Genomic DNA, 22062 nt, shown 5'->3' on the forward strand with positions numbered 1-22062 from the left:
AAATGGCTGCTGCAGCCGCCAAACTTTTCATAGCTGCAAATGGCTGAAGCTGCCACTCCATGTCTACAGATGTCATACTGATTATCTTTCCACTAATGCATGGCTTACACTATATTTCTACAAAATGCAATACAATGTAATAAAGAAAACAATAGATTTTACTTTCACAACGTATGGTTGCTGATAAAAAGGAAACTACCATATTTGGATCCAACAGGATTGTACAGAAGAGAGATTCCTAACGGTGCATGCGATGAGAGGGTGACGGCAGAGATCGCGTATGTTGATTAAGAACGCAAACTTTTGTTGAATTTATGAGAAATATACAGACGCAAACAGACGAAGTGTAGTAAAATAAAGACCTAAATGTGTATTTCGGACTTTTTTTCACCACAAGTCTGAAAGAAGACATGTTATTGAAGACAAATATCCAAAAATCTAAAACTTGACCAGGAAAAAAAAAAAAAAACGATGTTTTTGCCTGCCGTGTCTCGCCTTAATATAAACACACACCGTTATCAGTGTTATTTTGGACAAAGTTTTGCACATTTCACTTCAATGTACAGTGTACAATGACGCATGCGTCGTGAATTAGCAATGTGGAAACGGTGGTTTGTTACTGCAGCAATATCACGTTCAGTGCTATAAATCTCTCCGTTCCAGAATATTTGGTTCATAACATCTTTGATTCAGGTGTTTGTGCAACCGTGCCCTGAAGATTTAACAAAAGTCTGGGTAGGCCTAAGTTTAAAAAAAAAAAAAAGTAAGTAGGAATTAGGAAAGTATGTGAGAAGATCAAAATAACCTTGCTTGCTTCTTTCCGCTTTTTCACATCAGTGCGAGAAAAAAAAAATGCATCGCTTCTTCGAGCCATTTTAATCGGTACGAGCACAAGACTGTGCTGTTATGAAACCAGTGGGAAAATAGATCTCGTGTATTGTTTATATATTTTGTGTGTGTGTGTCTCTATGTGATAGAATTATTATTTGATGCAAATAATTCTAGCCGGCTCAGCCAAACTTTACCAGATGGTGGCTCAATTTGGCTTAGGAAATTATTGGCTGGCGGCGGCTGAAATTCTAAATGGCGCAAATGGCGGCGCCTGGCGGCGGCTTCGGGGTCTAGACAGGGTGGAGATGCACGTACGCACAATCTTCCGCTGACTGGGATTTATAAAGGGATTTGTGCGCAGGATCTGGCGTACGCATGGTTTTATAAATCAGATTTGTTTTGTGCGTACGCAGAATCTAGCTTTTGCACGTACGTACACTTTTAGGATGAAATCTACGCAAAGTTTTATAAATGAGGCCCCTGGTGTTTAAGTGTCAGGTTTCAGAAATTGTGTGAAATTGTATTTTATGTGTAAGCTGCAAGCAGTTGAAAAAAACTGTAATTTAGGGGGCAATCCTTATTTTTTTTTTTTATTTTTGAAGTTAATTTTCCAGTGCATTTTTTATCTTTATTAATACTTTTACAAAATTAATAATGTTTTAAATAAAAGAAATGTTCAATAGAGTTCAAAATGCAATGATGATAAAAACGTGAAAAGTGATTCTTTTAAAATACTAAAACCGGTAGAAGGTGGTGTTAAGTCACTGTCTTACGTCAAAATCAAATATTTCAGTCAAAAATTTATTCACTTCTGTCAAAATCAATCTTTGGCCTCAGATGACAAACAAAACCTGACTAACACAGGCTACTTTCCTGCCTAGTGAACATAAGAGAGATAAATTCATAACACTGTAACAAAAATACCTCTTATTGGTTTCAAGAATGATTTGGCAGCTCAGTGATTTACAGTATACAATATAAGTGAAAGAGTGCAGACAAAATGCAACAATGAGCTTTAGGAAAAAAAAAAAAAAAATTCACTACTGTAAAGTGAATGGAGATGAAAATACATGATGTAGTTGATCTTTCAAGAAGAAAAAAAAGAAAAGAACAAAATAACTAAATATGAAATATGAAAACATCACAGTACAGTATACTGTAAACTACACAAATAAAGAAATAAATTCACCATCCTCTGTATCTTCAGCCAAATTTCATTACAGTATAAAATATTACAGTTTCGTGGTCTTCTTGACAAAAGACTTTCTCTTCCTTTCAAAAATACAACACATGCAAAAAAAAAAAAAAAAAAAAGGGCTACAAATAAATTTGACAATCACAAATTTGGGGGTGTACATGTACTATAGTTTATAGTTTAGAATAGTGCAATTTCTCTCATACTGTTGTGTACTGTATGTGTAACTGTTGATGATTCTAGGATGCAATTTCTAAAGCTCCAGTTTATATTATCCCAATATCCCAATATCCTGAGATTCCAATTGGTGTGTCATCATTTTTGCTATTGAATGTTTACTGATGGATAAATGTGTCCTATTTGAGTTTACATAGTGACACTTGGTTAGAGTTTTTTTACGACTGCTTAAGAACAATTTTAAAACAAGGCTCATTTTGTCAAAACACAACACACAATTCACACATGTTGTGGAAAATTAAATTTTTCATATGCTTTTTACCTGTATTCTTGTGAAATATTATGCTTATGGAACATGGTATGATGTTGGCTTAAGTGGTAATGTTTAACATAGTGTTAACATAGATGTTGGAAAAACATGTCTGTGTTAACAATGTGTGGAAAGTTACAGCCACTAAGGGATGTTCCAAATATGGTAAAAGGACAGAGGCTTCGGCCTTGGAGGTTAGAGATATAAAAGTGAGGGGAAGCTTTCGTTCTTGGTCTTACACTCTGCAGCTACTTGTGTTTCTGTATGACCTGTCTGACCTGTCTTGCCAGAAATAAAAGCTTTAAAGACAATTAGACGTGTTTGTCGCTTATGCAGTAGAGTCGGAGTTGATTTTTTGCCACAACACACACACACACACACACACACACACACACACACACACACACACACACACACACACACACACACACACACACACACACACACACACACACACACACACACACACACACACACACATGTTTGTTTTTGTGAATTGTGGGGACTTTCCATAGACTTCAATGCATTTTACACTGAACAAACTGTACATTCTATCCCCCTACCCTGCCCCTACCCCTAAACCTAACCCTCACAGGAAACTGTGCAAACTTTTACTTTTTCACAAAAACTCATTCTATATGATTTATAAACCCATTTACATTGTGGGGACCGCTGGCTGGTCCCCACGATGTAGGTGAACTCAGGTTTATATTACATCATGGGGACATTTGGTCCCCACAATGTAATATAAACAAAAGCACACACACACACACACACACACACACACACACACACACACACACACACACACACACACACACACACACACACACACACACACACACACACACACACAGCAGAACACCTCAGTTCTTTTGCAAAATGAAACACTTCATTCAAACTTTACATTAATTTAACAAAACCCAACTTCATAGATTCTGATTCTGTTTGATTCATTTACACACTGCTGTACACTTGTAACTTTTATACTTTTCTAATGATATAGTCTGGGTTTGATTTTTTTCAGAGATATTGTTAGAGTAATGCACATGAATATATTGAAAAAAACAAAACAAAACAAAAAATAAACAACAACACAAGACACACATTGGTGTGTCTGCACATTGATGAAAATATTTATTTCTCACCACATTGTAAAACCATTCAGTACATCCAAAGGTTACATTTTGCACTGAAAATCAGAACATATTCAATATAGTACACAAACAAAAACATTTGCAAAACAAAACAAAAGTATGATTTTAAATTAAAATATAAATATATATAAAAAAAAAAATATCTAAGCTAAAATATCTAATCTAAATATCTAATATCTATCATCTCTGGCTTAAAGCATAAGCTGGATCTGGCCTGAGCACTTCGCCCACATCACATCAAGCGAATTCTTGAAAGACGAATCCATCCTTGGACATACCCTGCATCACAGGCCTCTCCATGGCTTGAATGAGGCATATCCTGACATAGGGCTGGAGATGCCTTCCATGCCAAAAAAACCCAAAAACAAAACAAACAACTCTTCAGGGAACTAAGGTTACAGTCGTAATTGAGACAGTCCCTTTCAATGGCGTTGCATCGAGAAATTGATGCTGTGGGAACGTTAATATCCTGCAGCCATAATGACCAATGCCTCGTCAACACTAGAGAGAACCCGTGCCCTAGAGGTGTAGCTAAGGTCAAGGTCATAGAACCTCACAAATGTGTGCAGCGAGGACCAGCTTGCTGCATCACAAACATCTTGTAAAGATACTCCAAAGAGAAGAGCTTTAGAGGCCGCCATACTCCTAGTAGAGTGGGCTCGAACTGCCAAAGGTAGTCCGTCTCATAAGCCAGTGAGATAGCCTCAACTATCCATTATTCTCTGCTTAGATGCTGGGGCCCCTTTGCTAGGGGACTCAAAACAAATGAACAATTGTTCTGACTTATGCCACAGGGCAGCTCTGTGGATGTAAGCATCCAACACCCGAACTGGGCAAAGCAGATTAAGGCGTTCCTGGTCTGAATCCCTGATAAAGGGAGACAGAAGGCTTGCAGTACAATAGGCCTAACCACATTAGCTGGGACTTTAGGAATGTACAGCAGGCCTCAGCCTCAGGGTGCCACAGAGGAAGCGAGTAATAAGAGGATCTCTCCCAAGGGAGCTCTAGAGTGAAGGATGGTACCCACAACCTTGGCTGAGAGACCAGAATCTATGAGCTGGGTGCCCTCAGAGGCCAAGCCCACAGCTTCCATAGTTCTGGGTGACGGTGAAATTTCACAGAAGGACAGAAGATCCCTCCTGATCGGAATCTTCCATGGAGAGCCGTCTAGGAAAGATACTAGGTCCGAAAACCACACTCTGCATGGCCAGAGCTCAACTATCAAGCTAACTCTCTCTAAAACTCCCGGGAGCAGAGCGATCAGGGGAAACGCATACAGACGAAGCCTCGGCCACGTCTGTACCATGGCATCCAGTCCAAGAGGAGCTGGATGCGTGAGGGAGAACCAAAGTGGACAGTGAGACATCTCTCGAGATGCAAACAGATCCACCTGAGCCCGGCCAAATACTCCCCATATTTGCTCCAACACCATGGGGTGGAGCCTCCATTCCCCGGGCCTCAGCCCCTGCCTTGTCAGGACGTCTGCTCCGATATTCTGGACCCCGGGGATATATGCTGCTCGAAGTAACAACAATTTCCCCTGGGACCACAAGAGGATTTGGTGCACCAGTTTGTAAAGTGGAAGCGACCGCAAACACCCTCTGGTGATTTATGTAGGCAACCACTGATATGTTGTCTGACCAGACAAGAACATGGTGGCCCCTGAGGTCTGGGAAAAAATTCCTGAGAGCCAGAAAAACAGCCATCATCTCCAGGCAGTTGATGTGCCAGGAGAGGTGGTGTTCGCTCCACAGACCTTGAGTCGAGTGTCCGTCTAGGATCGCCCCCCAACCTGTGAGGGAAGCATCTGTCGTTAGCATCTTGCGACGACAGCGAAAAGGATTTGGAGAAAACCCCCTGGTTCTGAGCCACCACTGCAGGGGTCTCATGTACACCAGACCAAAAGGTATCACGTTGGACACTGCTGGCATCAACCCCAATAGTCTCTGAAACTGTTTCACAGTGGCGTAGCTTTATCTGGTTTATGGTGGAAAGGATTGATTTTATGCGAGCAGGTGAAAGACGCGCCTGCATCCCAAACAACGCCCATAAAAGTGGTTCTCTGAGCTGGAAAAAGCACACTCTACTTGCCGTTAAACCTTAACCCCAACTTTTTCATGTGAGCGAGCACGACATCTCGATGCCGAGCCGCTAACTGTGGCGATTGGGCCATTAACCAATCGTTGATGTAACCAATCGTTGATGTACAAATGCCTTGTAGGCGAAGTGGTGCCAAAGCTGCATCCATGCACTTGGTGAATGTGCGGGGTTATAACGCTAGGCCAAATGGAAGAACCTGATATTGGTAAGCTTTGCCCCCAAAAGCAAACCTCAGGAACTTCCTGTGATGTGGAAGGATGGAGATATGGAAGTATGCATCCTTGAGATCGATCGTGACAAACCAGTCCTCAGACCTGATCTGTGACACGATTTGTCACCTACTACGGTGGGCAGGACCCCCATGAATCTGGGTGGGCGAGACCCGAACTGAATGGCATTACTCTTTTCAACTGTATGCAGGGCTCATTGAGAAATATTTGGCAGTAAGTTCCACACTGTCAGATATTCTACTAAGGGAACCAGTCTCTCGAGAGTGGCCTCGGTGTATTTTGAACAACCAATTCGCGCCCTGAAGCGGTGCACCAGCAGGGGGCAACGGAACTGACTGTTCTGAGACCCTCCTCAGAGGGGGCGAGCATCCCAGCACTGCTACGTTTCCGGGCAGACACTTGGGTGTTTGCTCGCTGGGGACTGCTGTGCCCTGAAGCACATAAGGTGGCAGGGTTGGCAGAATGGCCCTCTGAGGGCACTGAAGAGAACTGGACACTGTATGATGAGGTGTACACCACTTATCTCCGGAGGGGGCTGCCCTCAGGGACCTGACACTGGTAGGGTCAGGACTTCTTACCCGTAGCCTTCTTGGTGATAATGACAGTCCTCAGATCCGTCTTACCCCTCGAAGGCTGCTGTGGAGAACGTCCCCCCGAATTTCTGAGGGGGAGTACGGGTGGTAACGTTCTGCTTCTGCTTTTTCCCAAACCATTTATTCAATTCTCAAAACAAAGACACATTTCTCAAAACTATAAACAAGTTTCACTTGTTTTCACACACTGTTTTCTTACAGTTTTTCTCAATTGCTAAAACACAATTTCTAAAAACTTGCCCCATTTTCTGAAATCATTAAACACAAAACCTCATCTTCAAGCACTATTTACAAAACCTCTGACTCCTCTTGCAAAATGAAACTTTCGTCTCAAAATCAAGCACTGCTCTCAAATCATAAACAAAGTGATCTAAATTATATACACTATCAAGCAGCCAGTAAACAATACACCAAAAAATAGAAAACACATTGTTCAAAACATGTAGTTCTCAGGGAGAAGTACATTTTTAATCTCAAAACAAATGTAATATTTCTCCATCATTGTCTTTTGATGAACAAAAACATGTTCTTGATAGAACATGATTTCATTCATCAAAAGACAATGATCAAAATTGATCAGAAATTACTACTCTGCTTTGCTCTTTTCATTTTTTTGTTTTTCTTCCTTCTCTTCTTCCTCTTTCTTGCCCTCCTGCGCCTCCTCTTTCTTTTCCTCCTCCTCCTCTTCCTCTTTCTTGCTCTCCTCCTCCTCTTTCTTGCCTGCCTCCTCCTCTTCCTCCTCCTCCTCCTCCTCCTCTTTCTTGCCCTTCTCCTCTTCATCCTTATTGCCCACCTCACATACGCACTTGTCCTCATCCTAATCCTCTCACATTGTTTCTTCTATCCATTCCCAAACTTTCTCCTTCCCTCCTTCAACAACCTGTTTGCTCTCTGAACTGGCTCATATTCATTGTCACATAATTTGAAAAAGGTTACATCAATTTTGAGTGGTTGTGTTCAATCAATGATGTGTGTTCTTTATTTTGTATTTGATTGTTGCCTCTGTGTTTGGATTACATGTGCAGAATGTGTTTTGAGAATGAGAATGTTATAATTTTGCTGAAAAGTCTAAGTGAGATCTGCACATTGTGTTTTACCATGTGAAATGGTTTAAGGTATTGACAACAGACTGCACAATTAGCTTACAGTTTTTTACGATTGCTTAAGCACAATTTTGAAAACAGGGCCCGGTTTGTCAAAACACTACACACAATTAACACAACCCTACACCAAAGTAGCACAACACTTCAGATCATTTGCAAAATGAAACACTTCATTCAAAACTTTAAGTTCATTTAACAAAACCCAACTTTGACACCGTATGGAGCACACATGGTTCATACATTCTGATTCTGTTTGATTCATTTACACACTGCTGTGCTCAATCTTAAACTCTTGTAACTTTAATACTTTTCTAATTATATAGTCTGGGTTTGATTTTTTTCAGAGATATTGTTAGAGTAAAGTACATGAATATATATATATATACATATATATATATATATATATATATATATATATATATATATATATATATATATATATATATATATATAAACACAAGATCAGTACTGCACATTGATGAAAATATTTATTTCTCACCACATTGTAAAACCATTCAATACATCAATGCCTTTCCAAAGGTTTTATTTTGCACTGAAAATTAGAACATATTCTAAATATAATATATTACAAAAACAAAAATATTTGTGGAGACAAAACACCAAAGCATCATCTCTTGGCCTAGCTGGATCTGGCCATAGCGCTTCATCCACATCTCAGGCGATGTCCTTTCAAGCAAGACAGCGAGGGAAGAATCTTCTTGGAAGGTGAATCCATCCTTGCACAGATCCTGCATCAGTTCGGTCAGGCCTTCTCCATGGCTTGAATGAGGCATATCCTGACACAGGGCTGGAGATTGTAAACCTTCCATGCCAAAAAAAACAACAAACAAACAAAAAACTTTGGTTTAAGGAAGGGACAGTATGGTGGGAGTTATTGGAGTGAAAATTGTGGATGCTAATGAAACCAGTTTTTTGACCAGGGCAGATTTACATTGTCCCATATGACAATGTATCTCATCTGCTCTGCATCCATTTGGTCTTCTGCTGTGACGATTTTGTGCAGTCTGTCTAAAATGTGAATATGTGGGCTGTGTTGTAAGGGTCTAAGTTGGCATGCAGGTGGAGGACCTCATTCTGCGTGATTGTAACATACATTCGGATGTTACCACCACGTTGGCCCACGTTGATTCAAAATTATGTTTCTCCCTCTCCCTCTTACTGCAACATTGCCTTTCATTTACAGTTTTTTACGATTGCTTAAGCACAATTTTGAAAACAGGGCCCGGTTTGTCAAAACACTACACACAATTAATACAACCCTACACCAAAGTAGCACAACACTTCAGATCATTTGCAAAATGGAACACTTTTGTCAAAACCATACACAACTTTATAAAAACAATATTTTGTTACCATACGAAACACACACATTTCATATGACTTTAATCTTTTTGAACCAGTTACACACTGCTGTTGCTAACCTAAAACACTTTTAGCAAGTCTAATTCTCAGTGGTTAGAGTACTGTAAATTAAGTACACGGAGAAAGTGAATGGATAAAAGACCAAAACAATAGTTCACCAAACACTACACAAGACCAATGCTGCAGACTGAGAAAATATCATTGATTTCTCTCCATATACCCAAATCATTTAACATGGAGAATAACAACAAAACATGTCCCAGTTGTCATGCTACTACAGTAGTGTGCATAACACTGTTAGCTCAGCAAACAACAGACAAATGTAAAATACTGTATCCAGTACAGGTTACAATTACAGTAAATAACAACAACAAACATAAAAAATCATCTGAAAAAACTGACAATATTGTACAGAAAATACTACAGTAAACATACTATACATTATCTCCTCGCCTAGCTGGATCTGGCCATAGCGCTTCATCCACATCACAGGCAATGTCCTCTCTCGCAAGTGAGGGAAGAATCTTTTTGAAGAATCTTCTTGAAAGGTGAATTCATCCTTGCACACACCCTGCATCAATTAGGTCAGGCCTTCTCCATGAATGAGGCACATCCTGACATAGGGCTGGAGATTGTAAACCTTCCATGCCAAAAAAGCAAACAAACAAACAAACAAAAAACTCAATGGGTTTAAGGAAGGGACAGCATGGGATGTATTAGAGTGAAAATTGTGGATGCTAATGAAACCAGTTTTGGACCAGAGCAGATAGGTGGAAATTTACATTGTCCCCATATGACAATGTATCTCATCTGCTCTGCATCCATTTGGTCTTCTGCTGTGATGATTTTGTGCAGTCTGTCTGAAATGTGAATATGTGGGCCGTGTTGTAAGGGTTTACAGTTTTTTCAAATTGCTAACACACTAAAATGACATGCACAGCACAATTATTTAAACTGACACACAGAGAGCAAAACTTCTTCTCAAGTCTCCAAAAGTCTAAACACCTTTTCTGTTTTACACACATTTTGCATTTCAAAATAGCACTTTTTAAATTCACTAAATACAGTTCTCTGCATAAGACACAACAATCTGACATAAAGTCACATGTTTGCCATTTCAAAACACTGCCATTCAAAATGACACTACATGAGCTAATTGGCCAATTACATGTGCCACCTGGCCAAACACCTCAGTGGTTAATTGTTAACACTTCAATCAGGATGTAAGCACTATGAAAAGACCACAGGTGAGAACCTTTTTTTTTTTACAACAACAATGGAAGACATTGCAGAGAGAGGAAGAGGAAGAGGAAGAGGAAGAGGGAGGTTGAGAATAAGAGGGGGAGGAAGAGTGAGAGGTAGGGGTAGAGCAGGTAGAGGAGTTCATGGCCAAAGAAGACAAACACTTTCAAATGAAATCAGAGCAACCTTAGTAGATCATGTCATCAACCATGGGTTGACAATGCGTGAGGCTGGACAGAGAGTGCAGCCAAACTTGAGCCGTTTTACTGTCGCCTCTGTCATCCGGACCTTTAGACTGGAGAACAGGTATGTAACCAAAATTTCATGTAGTACACATGTAGTATACCCCATGTCATAGTGTATCAGTTTGGTGACACCTGTTTACTTAGTGTATGACATCAGCCATTCATGAACTGTACAAGTTTCCTGTACAATGTACTCTACTGTGGGGGAAAATATTTAGGCTGCATTGTCCAAGCCCTATATATATTTTTATTTTATTTTTTCTAAAGGACTGAGAGACGACACCATGGTGGAGGAAGGGGCCAAATGTTCACCGGGGTACAGGAAGCTGCCATTGTAAACTTGGTTTTGGAAAATAATGAAATCAGATCACGAGAAATTCAAAGCCACATCATCCAAGACAACACCTTATTCAACAACATTCAACTAGTTACTCTGTCCACATTGGCTCGCATTCTCAAGCGAAACCAAATCAGAATGAAACAACTTTATAAGGTGCCGTTTGAGAGAAACTCTCAAAGAAACAAAGAGTTCAGACGAGCATATGTGGATGTAAGTACTATATTGACTGCAGTACACTACACACAACATTGTTTCCCAGTGTACTGGATAACACCATATTGAGTGATTTTTGTTCTTTGTTTTCAGGGAGTACTGGAAATGGATGCTCATGCAATCCCACATGAGTTCATCTTTATAGATGAGGCTGGGTTCAACCTAGCAAAGACCAGAAGAAGAGGGAGAAACCTCATTGGCCACAGAGCCATTATAGATGTTCCTGGCCAACGTGGTGGGAACATCACAATGTGCGCTGCCATCTCCAATATGCATGGTTTCCTCCACCGTCATGCCAAACTTGGACCATACAACACAGCCCATATTCTCACATTTCTGGACAGACTTCACAACATTCTCATACCACCAGAGCGTATGAATGATGCAGACCATCAAAGAAACCGGTACGTTGTAGTATGGGACAACGTGAGCTTTCATCGTGCAGCCCCAGTCCAAAACTGGTTTGCTGACCACCCAACATTTCTCGTGCAATACCTCCCACCATACTCACCATTTCTGAACCCCATAGAAGAATTCTTTTCGGCATGGCGGTGGAAGGTATACGACCGGCAGCCCTTTGTGCGCATGCCTCTTGTGCAGGCCATGGAAGAGGCATGTGGTGAGATTGATGTGGGTGCAATTCAGGGATGGATAAGGCACTCAAGGCGCTTCTTCCCTCTGTCTGGCAAGGGAAGATATTGCCTGTGATGTTGACGAGGCGTTGTGGCCAGACCCGGCTGTGCGGCAAGATGCTGCCTAATTATTTTTCTTGCCTTTTTTTTGTTTTGTTTTTTTTACTGTAATATATTTTTTTTCAGAAATTTTCTTTTTCAGTTTACTTTTTTTGTAAGAATATTTTTGTTCAGTCCCATGTAAATATATCTGCTGTGGTTATGTTGTACTGACTTGTTTACTGTAGTGAAGGAAAAAAAAATAATGTTGCAACAGCATGTGTGTGTATCTGCAAATATTTCTGTGCATGTGAACAATCTGATACATATTTTAGTATTATGGCAAAGCATACTAAAGATGGGTGTGCTTTTCATTATGCCCAACAGTGTGTAGGTGGTTAGGCAAAAAATCTGGTAATATGAATGAAGTGTGTGCCATTTCATGCAAAAGTTTGATTTTGATAATGCTCTGTGTAGTTTCGGTTGCAGTGCTTCATTTTGCAGGATATATGAGGTATTTTGCAGTTTGGGTGTGTGGTTTTGTGAATTGTGTTAAGTGTTTTGATAAAACCAGACTAGTTTGAAAAATTGTGTGTTAGCAATTGGAAAAAACTGTAAGTTGGCATGCTGGTGGAGGACTGCAACATATATTATGTCAACACCACGGTGGCCCAGGACATTCAAAATGATGTTTCTCCCTCTCCCTCTTTCTGCAACATTGCCTTTCATTTTGATGAAGATACATAAACTCACTCTTTTGCCTTTTTATTGTACTTGCACCTGATTGTTGAGTTTACAGTTAAGCACCTAAGTGTCTGCACACCTGACGGCTGTGTTTGATCAATTGGTTTATAGGGGTGGTATTTTGGAAAGCAGTGTCTTGAAATGGCAAAGAAGTGACATTATGTTTGATTTCTGTGTCTAATGTAGAGAAGTGTGCTTAGTGTTGTGCAAAACAATGTGTGTAGTGTTTTGCAAAAAGTGTGAGGCTGAGAATGTGCTTATAGTTGTGCAGATCTGGGCTTAGGTTTTGCTCCTTGAGTGTAGAGTTTCAGTAATTGTGTGTTATTTTTAATTTTAGTGTGTAAGCAATCGTAAAAAACTGTAGTTGGAGACTCATAAACTGACATTTTGCCTTTTTATAGTACTATAGCACCTGATTGTTGAGTTTACAGCTAAGCACCCAAGTGTCTTCACACCTGATGGCTGTGTTTGATCAATTGGTTTATAGGGGTGGTATTTTGGAAAGCAGTGTCTTGAAATGGCAAAGAAGTGACATTATGTTAGATTTCTGTGTCTAATGTAGAGAAGTGTGTTTAGTGTTGTGCAAAACAATGTGTGTAGTGTTTTTCAAAAAGTGTGAGGCTGAGAATGTGCTTATAGTTGTGCAGATTTAGCATTGTGTTTTTCTCCTTGAGTGTAAGGTTTTGCTAATTGTGGGAAAAGTTTAATTTTAGTGTGTAAGCAATCGTAAAAAACTGTAAATGAGGTCAGGCAACTGAGAACTTTATTCAGCCAATGGGTTTTAGTGTTTTAGAAATTGAGAAAAACTAATGTAAAGTTTTAAATGAAGTGTTTCAGTTTGCAAAAGAACTGAGGTGTTCTGCTAGTTGTGTGTGCGGATCTGTGAATTGTGTGTAGTGTTTTGACAAAATGAGCCTTGTTTTTAAAATTGTGCTTAAGCAATCATAAAAAAACTGTAAGCTCCTAACTTAAACACTAGGCTTTTGGATTTTGAACTAAAATTTAAAAACCATAACGCCATTTATCAAAAAGCACACCCATTTCCCTAAACTATAAACACTATTCCCCTTTTTGACAAATGAATCAGATTTGTTGAACTGTCACTGCAAAACTCTACACACAAATCCCTTAATTTCTCATTGCCTACACCATGTTGTCATTTAGAAAGTTGTCATTCAGTTGTCATTTGTTGTCATTCAATATTGTTCACTTAAGTTAGCATAGCTTCAAGTCATCGAAGCCTAACTGGACATTCAGTTGATGTGTGCCAGGGGTGGATCAGGCATGCAAGAGGATTTTACCCCCGCTGCCTGGCTAGGGCCAGTACAGCCTGTGATGTTGATGAGATTCTCTGGCCTGTCCCAGACCAAAAAAGATGTGATGCTGGGGCAGAATATTTTTTTTTGTTGTTTGTTGTATTGTACTGTACAGTACATTAAGGAATAAAAAAATGTGCAAATGTATACATATGTTCATCATGTGAAAAGTTCCTTGAGGGGGAGAACCACAAGCAACACAACTTATTACTGGTTTATGTTTTTGGTTTTTGTAGTATTGTTTTGAATTGATCTCATTAGTGTGTAAGACTATGTTGTATTGTGTACACACACAATAAGGGCTTGTTTGTGATGTCTGAGGACAAAGTTTGTTTTTTCAGCAAGAGTGAGTGGTTTTGAGTGGAGCTTCATTTTGACCTGAAAATAGGATGTTTAGGGAATTGGGTGAGACGTTATGGATTTGTGTTTACTGTTTTGAGAATATGAGGAATAATTTCAAGAAATGTGTTTAATCAATCAAGAAAAACTGTAAGAACCAATGAATTATAATAAGTCTGATTTAATTTGAAATCCACCTCTCCTCCCACCCCTTCCACCCTGCTGTCCACTTTTACTATGTCCATGCATTCTTACAATTTCTCCTCTTGCTCTTTCCATTACACCAATGCTGTACTCAGCTCTTCTCCCAATCCTGCATTTCCTGTGTTGTGTGTATTATTAATCTAGCAGATATCAGTTTGGGGCTAATCGAAAACATACCATTTGCATATAATAATATGTATGATAATACAAATTCCAGAGTTTTGTTTGTTGTGTTTGGACAAATGGTACACAAATGATTGTGATTTGTGTAAAGCCAATTAGCTGTCATTGTTTTCTCCTGATATATTAAAGTTTTGGTTGGATGTTTGAACTATTATGAAAACATCTGAGAATTTTGTGCTTAGTGTTTTGAGATGGTTAACATGATTTGCAATTTGTGTGTACTTACAATCTGTTTAGGACAATTACAGTGTGTTCAGATCACTGAGTTAACTATTTTGAGTTAACAGTGACAAAATCCGCAACTGAACTAGAGAAATACAAAATTTGTAGAGCTGTTTCTACAATTTAAGACTTACAGCCATAAGATTTACTAACAGCTTGCATCAGTGCAAACTAGTGTTAGAATTTGCTTTGAAAAATTTGTGCTGAAAAGGAATGAAAATTTTTGCCAAATGATGATTCAGACGCAACATTTATTTAATAAAGTTTGTATGTCTAAACTAAGTTTTGCAGTTAAAACATTCCTCCATATTTGTTTTATAGTGAAGTTTATGCATTGAGGAGGTCATGTTGAGCTCATCTGTTTATTCTAACTATGAAAGCTAATACAAAGCCATAACAATTTATGTCATTAAGTTTGTTTTTTGTTATTGTAAACAGTGATCTGGGTTTGATGATGTTACTGCTGCTGACATCATCAGAACATGTCCCCAAACCTAGCAGAGATTTTTTTTTTTCAGGTTGGTCTTAACTAGTTATCATATTTAATATATATATATATATATATATATATATATATATATATATATATATATATATATATATATATATATATATATATATATATATATATATATATATATATATTTATTAAATATTCTGTGATGATATAGCAAATATGTTTTTGAAAAAATGTTTTTGTTTAAGTTATTGCAGACATCTGCAGTCATAAAGTCGTTATTTCAAGATATTAAGTCGTTGTTTCAACACAATAAGTCGTTATTTCAAGAATAAGATCAAGATCACTGTCCATCAACTTTGATAAAGGACACACGCTCATCAACGTCTTCAGTGGCGCAACACTAGCTGCGTCCGAAATCGCATACTTCCCTACTATATAGTATGCGAAAAACAGTATGCGAGGCGAGTAGTATGTCCGAATTCATATGCTGCGTCCCAATTCGCCTACTACGTCCTAAAAGTATGTACTGTTTTTGTAAAGAAAAAGTACATACTTTTAGTAGAAGAGTATGCAAGTTTTGGGACATACTACCTCGTCATAACTGCGTCTTTAACGGACGTTCTGTTGCTTAGTTACTCAACCTGTAACTGTTTAAACTACCCTGTCAATCATCTTGTCACAGTTAAAATCCTCCACATTGAATTAAATTTATTTTCTTCCGTTTCGGAGAGAAATGTAGTCGCACGTTGATCTGCCAGTCATGGGTCTTTCATGCAGAGAACTCTCCTCATCTTTGCATAATGATGCATTTAAAAGTTAATGACCAAACACATCGTTATAAAAGTTCACAATGCTGTTGCAGATGAAATATAATATGGATAACATTTAATAAATATCTTTTTGTCAGGTTAGAAACTGCTTATTAATCATTCACAGTGGCGGTTCTACATTGAAATACACCCTGGGCGAGACCCCTTTCGAGCCCCCCCTTTTATTTCACTATATTATATATATATATATATATATATATATATATATATATATATATATATATATACACTGCCCTCCAAGAGTTTGAAAACACCCCTGGAAAAGTCTGGTTTTGGACGATATCAGCATAAATCCTTATAATTTTTTGGTGCAAATACATTACAGTAACTTGACATTATCCAGCAATAATAATTTTCATGTGTTCATTTCATTTCATTACATAATAATGGCAGTATATACATGTCAAAGTCAGACATGCCCCTTTGCCAGCTGTGATGCTGGTTACTGGTTTAAACTTGGCCCAGGTTTGTAAAATATTTTTGGGTCAGCACACCTTAATAGCTTCAACAATTGATTGCCAATTAAGTTTAGAATACAATGAACCAATCAGAACCCAGTTTAGGTCAGATAGCTGCTAATGCTGGATATTTTGATGAATCAAAAATTGTTTTTTTCTATGTTTAAACTGTTTATGTAATAAAATGTGTTTTTATAATTTGTGTTGTCCCTTACCAGTGCAAAATTATCACAAATTAAAAAGGATTCACGCCAATATTGTCCAAAACCCCACTTTTCTAGGGCGTTTCTAAACTTTTGGAGGGCAGTGTAGATATAAATATTTGTTATATATTGTTATATAAAAAGAAATTTACAAACAAGTTACAAACAATACAACAAATACGACAGAGATTAAACTTGTTTTTTCACATTTGAATATACTGACAAATATTTAATTAGGCTACTGTCCCTTTAAGACCGAATCCATGGATGTAATATAGGCTACTGACACATTTCCTGTTTTTACCCACCTGTTTACGTCCACTTAACCGACTGTATTTACGTGAGATACTCCACACGATGGACATTTTGAAAAACTATGTGTGCATTTGACCATTCAGGCGCGAGGAGAACTGATCGCGCGAAAGAGAGAGAGAGTGCGTGAGAGAGAGGCTTCTGGTCTGTGTTATTCAGCGTGAATAATCGATAACGAATTGTGATTGAATGGTAACTTTGTTCTATGACGAATTGATTAGGCTGTTCTTGTGTGACAGAACTCCATCACCCAGTTGAAAGATGAAATACGGGACAAAACATTATTTTTTTCTTAATAAGTCGGGACACTAAAAATAGAGCTGAAATACGGGACTGTCCCGGGAAAAACGGGACGTCTGGTCACCCTAAACAAAATGCTCTCAGAAAGTTCACAACAAGTTTACAATCTGGGATATGTGGTGCTGTTAGCCGTTTCAACAGTCGTCAGAACTACAAATTTATTTGATTTATTTGAAAATATTGTGAATTCTAGTTGCTGAGTTTTCGGCGTGTTGTTACAGGATAAACAAATCCACGACACCAGCTGACTACATTACTTAGTTCAAGTACATGCGTGCATGATTTTGTGCAAATATAAGTTGTAATTTAATGTATATCTTGTATAAATATATATGAATTACCCTATATATGTGGTGATGTTATCCCCCACTTTTCGTTAATTAGAGCAAAATGGTACATTCCATCTGTATAAAAAAAAGGATGAGTCTGACATCTAGGGCACGTCATTTGGGGTCTCGGTGCTGACGTCATTTCTGGTGCGCCGTGTTGATGTCCTGAAGGTAAGCGTTGCTGGTGGCAGCTGCAGTCTTGCATATGTTTGGACGGGGTAATTTGACACCCATGTATTTCAGTGTGGCTGAGGAGTATGGTAGACGCGTTGAGCAACTTTATTTCTGCGAACCTTGTGGCTTGCACGCCATTGAGTGTGCGGGGTGGTGCGAGTCTTTATTTGCAGGTATGTGCATTTCATGTTTGGGTTAATGGGATGGTAATTTCTATTTTTTTTTAATGCCATGTCTTATATTTTATTAGTGACACGGGAGCCAGGAGGTGTTGCAGCAGGCTTTGTGGGCGCGGTTAAGCATCGTAATTCCTCTTGTTGAACAACACGATTTATATCATCTCTTAGCTGTAATGAATGCATGAACTGGAACGTTTTCGGACGGCTGGATGGTTTCTTTCTCTCTCCGCGTTGATTTCTTCGACCGTTCTTCTGCTGTATACCGGATGATGTCATTGCTGCGGCTTTGCAGGTAACACTAATTCACGTCATCACCTTGACGACCGGACCAACAGCGCGTTGCCGGCCATCGGTGGCGCATCCAGCCAAATTCAAGAGACTTGAATTTCCGCGATCTGTGGATTTAAAGGGGGTAATTGGGGGCGAAACGCTACGTGTTTGTCACTACTATTGTGTCGTTTTGTGTATGCTGTTATTTTGACCTCATTTTTATTCTGGAACCAGTGTTTGTGTTTCACCTGTTTGTTTATTTGATGCATATTTATGGTATGATCCTGTGCTCTTAACAATTAATGAACATCAGCTAGGACGATCACTATTGATTTGTGACACTGATCCCTTTAATAGCATGTGCTACGTATTTTTGGTCAAACCATAAGGTGGAAAGTGTTACTGTATGTGTGCGCTTGTGTCTCATCCTGTTCTCTTTTTCCCTTCAGAATTGGGGTATCAGTATTAGCCAGTGTCCTCTGTGTGTGGTGGTGGTTCGGCTGTCAGCTTGCAGTGTTCACAACGGGTGTTGTTGGTGCTGTGTTGTGAGAGCACGAGTGTTTGCTGTGTTTATCCGATAGGCAAGACGAATTCCCCAGTTTTGAAGCGGTAAACTCATGTCTATATGGATGTGCAAGAAGTTTTATGAGTGATCGTACTCCTCTTTTAACTTTTATACATTAAAGAGAATGGTCTTGTATTTTTCTGATGTTTATTAAATAAAAGTTTGTGTAATGTACATTGTCGTCTGATACCTGTCCAGCCACTGCTTATCTGTGTGTGTGTGGTACTTTGTGTACCCGTGGGTCCCCGGCCCATTTCCGGGGTGGCGTAGTCGAGCTGTTGCCATATTTGGCTTAATTGTGTAAAGCTGTTAATAGCAGAATGCCACATATAGGATGTGTCCCGTTGAGTTAATTAACCTTCTAGCAAAGCGCTTCAGTTTACGGGTGTTCATTCAGCGCACGCAGCTCAAATAATACTGTTATCAAAATGAGATGATTTGAGAAAAAAAAATCATGATCCTTATTATTAATGAAACTATGTGTTGATGAAAATAATACTAGAACAATATAAGAGCTAGGTATTAAAAATAATGCATTTTCTAAAAGAAATATTAAAGTTTTAATATTACTCTGTAGCAACGTAAAACATTTTAATGACTTAATCATTGCTGTTTGAGCTGCGCACGCTGAAGCTGAAGAGAGAAAAAAAAAACATAAACTGAAAGTTAATTAACTCAACGGAACACATCCTATATAAAATAATCCAGATATTAATACAAAATAAAAATAATATTACAACTAGTATTTGCACAAAATCACGCACAGATGAACTTGAAGTAACGTCATTGAAACACCGAAACACAGCAAATAAGCCCAAATAATTCACGTCATTTTACAAGTATATACGATTATAATATCATGTATAAGAAGAAGACAGTCCCAATCATATTAATGTCTTACTTTTTGAGTGCTCGCGCTGAAGCTATAGATGATCATCAGCTCTGTGGGTTATTTACCTCAACGAAACACATCCTTTATGAGAAAAATCAGATATACTTAATAAAATTATTACAAGTTTTATCTGCACAAAATGACGCGAATGCACAAGTGAAGTTTGAACAAGTTATGTAATCAATGTTTAACTCAGTCGACGCGCTCTTACCACAACAACACGCTGAAACAACAACACAGAGAAGTCACAACATTTTATTACAGTCGTGTTTTCGTTATAATGTTATGTAAATTACAGTCCCAGCAGTTATTAATGTTGTGCATTGCTGTTTGGCTGCCAGTGGTGTGGTCCCTTCTGAATGAAGCCAATAATTCTGCCGATCTAACTACTTTGGGATCAAATAAATGTGTAGTTCTGACGACTGTTGAAACGTCTAACCACATATCCCAGATATATTGTAAACTTGTTGTGAACCTTCTGAGAGCGTTTCTTTGGCCTTCCTCTGGTAGTTGTGGCTGCTGTCACCATAGGCTTTAACAGGGCGTGCAGCTGTGACCGGTCCCAAATATGGCGGCGATAGAATACAGTGACGTCACATGAAACCAGTTTGTAGTTTTTTTTTTTAGAATATGTATATTAGTATTATTGTATTTATTTGTATATATTGTATGTAATATTTAAGCTATGTTGTGTATTTCTCTCGCCCTCTCTGTCTATCTACACATTATTTATTTATATATTATGTATTCAAGTTTGTTTATTGATTCATGTCTTTTGTTTCTCGTGTATTTTTATATGCATTCATTGTTAACAATAAATTACTTAATTTCGTTGCTTCAAATCAGCCTCTTGTCGTGATATTCACAGATGTATTTTTATTCTGAGGTAAAATTTCCTAGCTAAATAGGTGATTATACTTTGACATATTAAACAAGCTGTTGAAGAAAGCGTGATCTGCGAGCAGCTGCCCGATGCCTCCTTTGAGCTGTTGATTGAATTGAAGTTGAAACTACGATGAAAGCGGTGAGCATTAATAAAAAACATTGCTGAGTGACGACGCATGACACGTGACAACATTAACATGGCGGATGTAGTACGTCCGAATTCCATTCATACTACCCATATTCATACTATATAGAACGTACTGTTTTAACGGTCGGGAAGTACGTTCAAATTTAAATGTAGTACCTATTTATGTAGTATGCGATTTCTATTGTTGGATCGCAATACTAGCCTTTGCTGGGCAGCCGCGCGTAGGTGTTAAGCGCTGCTAGCCAATAGGAACGGAGGAAATACCAGGGAGGCGGGTCAAAAATAATACACCAAATTTGAGGTTCGAATCCTGCCTCGACCACAAAATGAATTTGTAATCGTTTTTCATCTAGATACAATTTAAGCACGATTAACATATAATAAACTTTGTGCACAAAGATAAACTAAAACTGATAAGAATTGTGCTTGTAGGATGTATAAAATGTACAATGATCTTAATAAACATTTACATTAGAATAGGGTATAGTTACCTTTGATATAGAAAATATTTAATATGAATAATTGAAAAGAACATTTTGATCATGTTTTAGACCATCTTTTTTAAAGAGTTTCACATTATATTTGTATAACTATGTACAGAAAACCCATATATGAAATATAACCCAATAAACACCAAATAATAGCACGTTTCTCATTTTATTTATAGTACAATAATATACATATTATAAAAAGGTAATACAGTACAATACTAACCAAAATATATAATAATTAAATAAACAAACATTAAATAATTATAGATTAAACAATAACAACTATAATAATAATAATACAATCTAAAGTTGTGGAGAACACAGGAAAAACAAGAAAAATATTTTTAAATAATTATGTACAGAGTTTAATAGTAACAGTTATTTTAAAACACATTTAGTGTTTAAAAATCTGAGCAAGATAAAACAACAATGCAAGTCTATAAAAAAAAAAATAATAATAAATAAATAAATAAAAAAAATTCACTGCAAACAAGGCCAGGGCCGTACGCAGGGTTTTATATTTACCGAGGTCACAAAATGTGTTTTGCTAGGGGGTTTCGGGGGCATGCTCCCCCGAGAAATTTTTTATTTCCTTGATGTACATATATGCATTTTAAGACGTTTTAAGGCCAACAAATTGAATAACAATAGCTTTAAAACCATGTCAACAAATACATACATACATGCACAGTTTTTGGGCAGCTTAATCGCATGTTTGGTAATTCCATGACTTCATTTACCTCAGAATAATGATGGTGCATGCCCGTA

General features: G+C 38.1%; 1 long non-coding RNA gene across 1 annotated transcript; it reads left to right on the forward strand.

The window, feature by feature from the left end:
• Window positions 1-17732: 17732 nt before the first annotated feature.
• Window positions 17733-19145, forward strand: LOC137023984 (uncharacterized). Its single transcript, XR_010895607.1, has 3 exons — window positions 17733-18037; window positions 18115-18335; window positions 18763-19145. It is a non-coding gene; the product is annotated as an uncharacterized lncRNA (long non-coding RNA).
• Window positions 19146-22062: the final 2917 nt, after the last annotated feature.

The sequence above is a fragment of the Chanodichthys erythropterus genome, chromosome 8 (assembly GCF_024489055.1).
Source record: "Chanodichthys erythropterus isolate Z2021 chromosome 8, ASM2448905v1, whole genome shotgun sequence".
NCBI classification, from domain to species: domain Eukaryota; kingdom Metazoa; phylum Chordata; class Actinopteri; order Cypriniformes; family Xenocyprididae; genus Chanodichthys; species Chanodichthys erythropterus.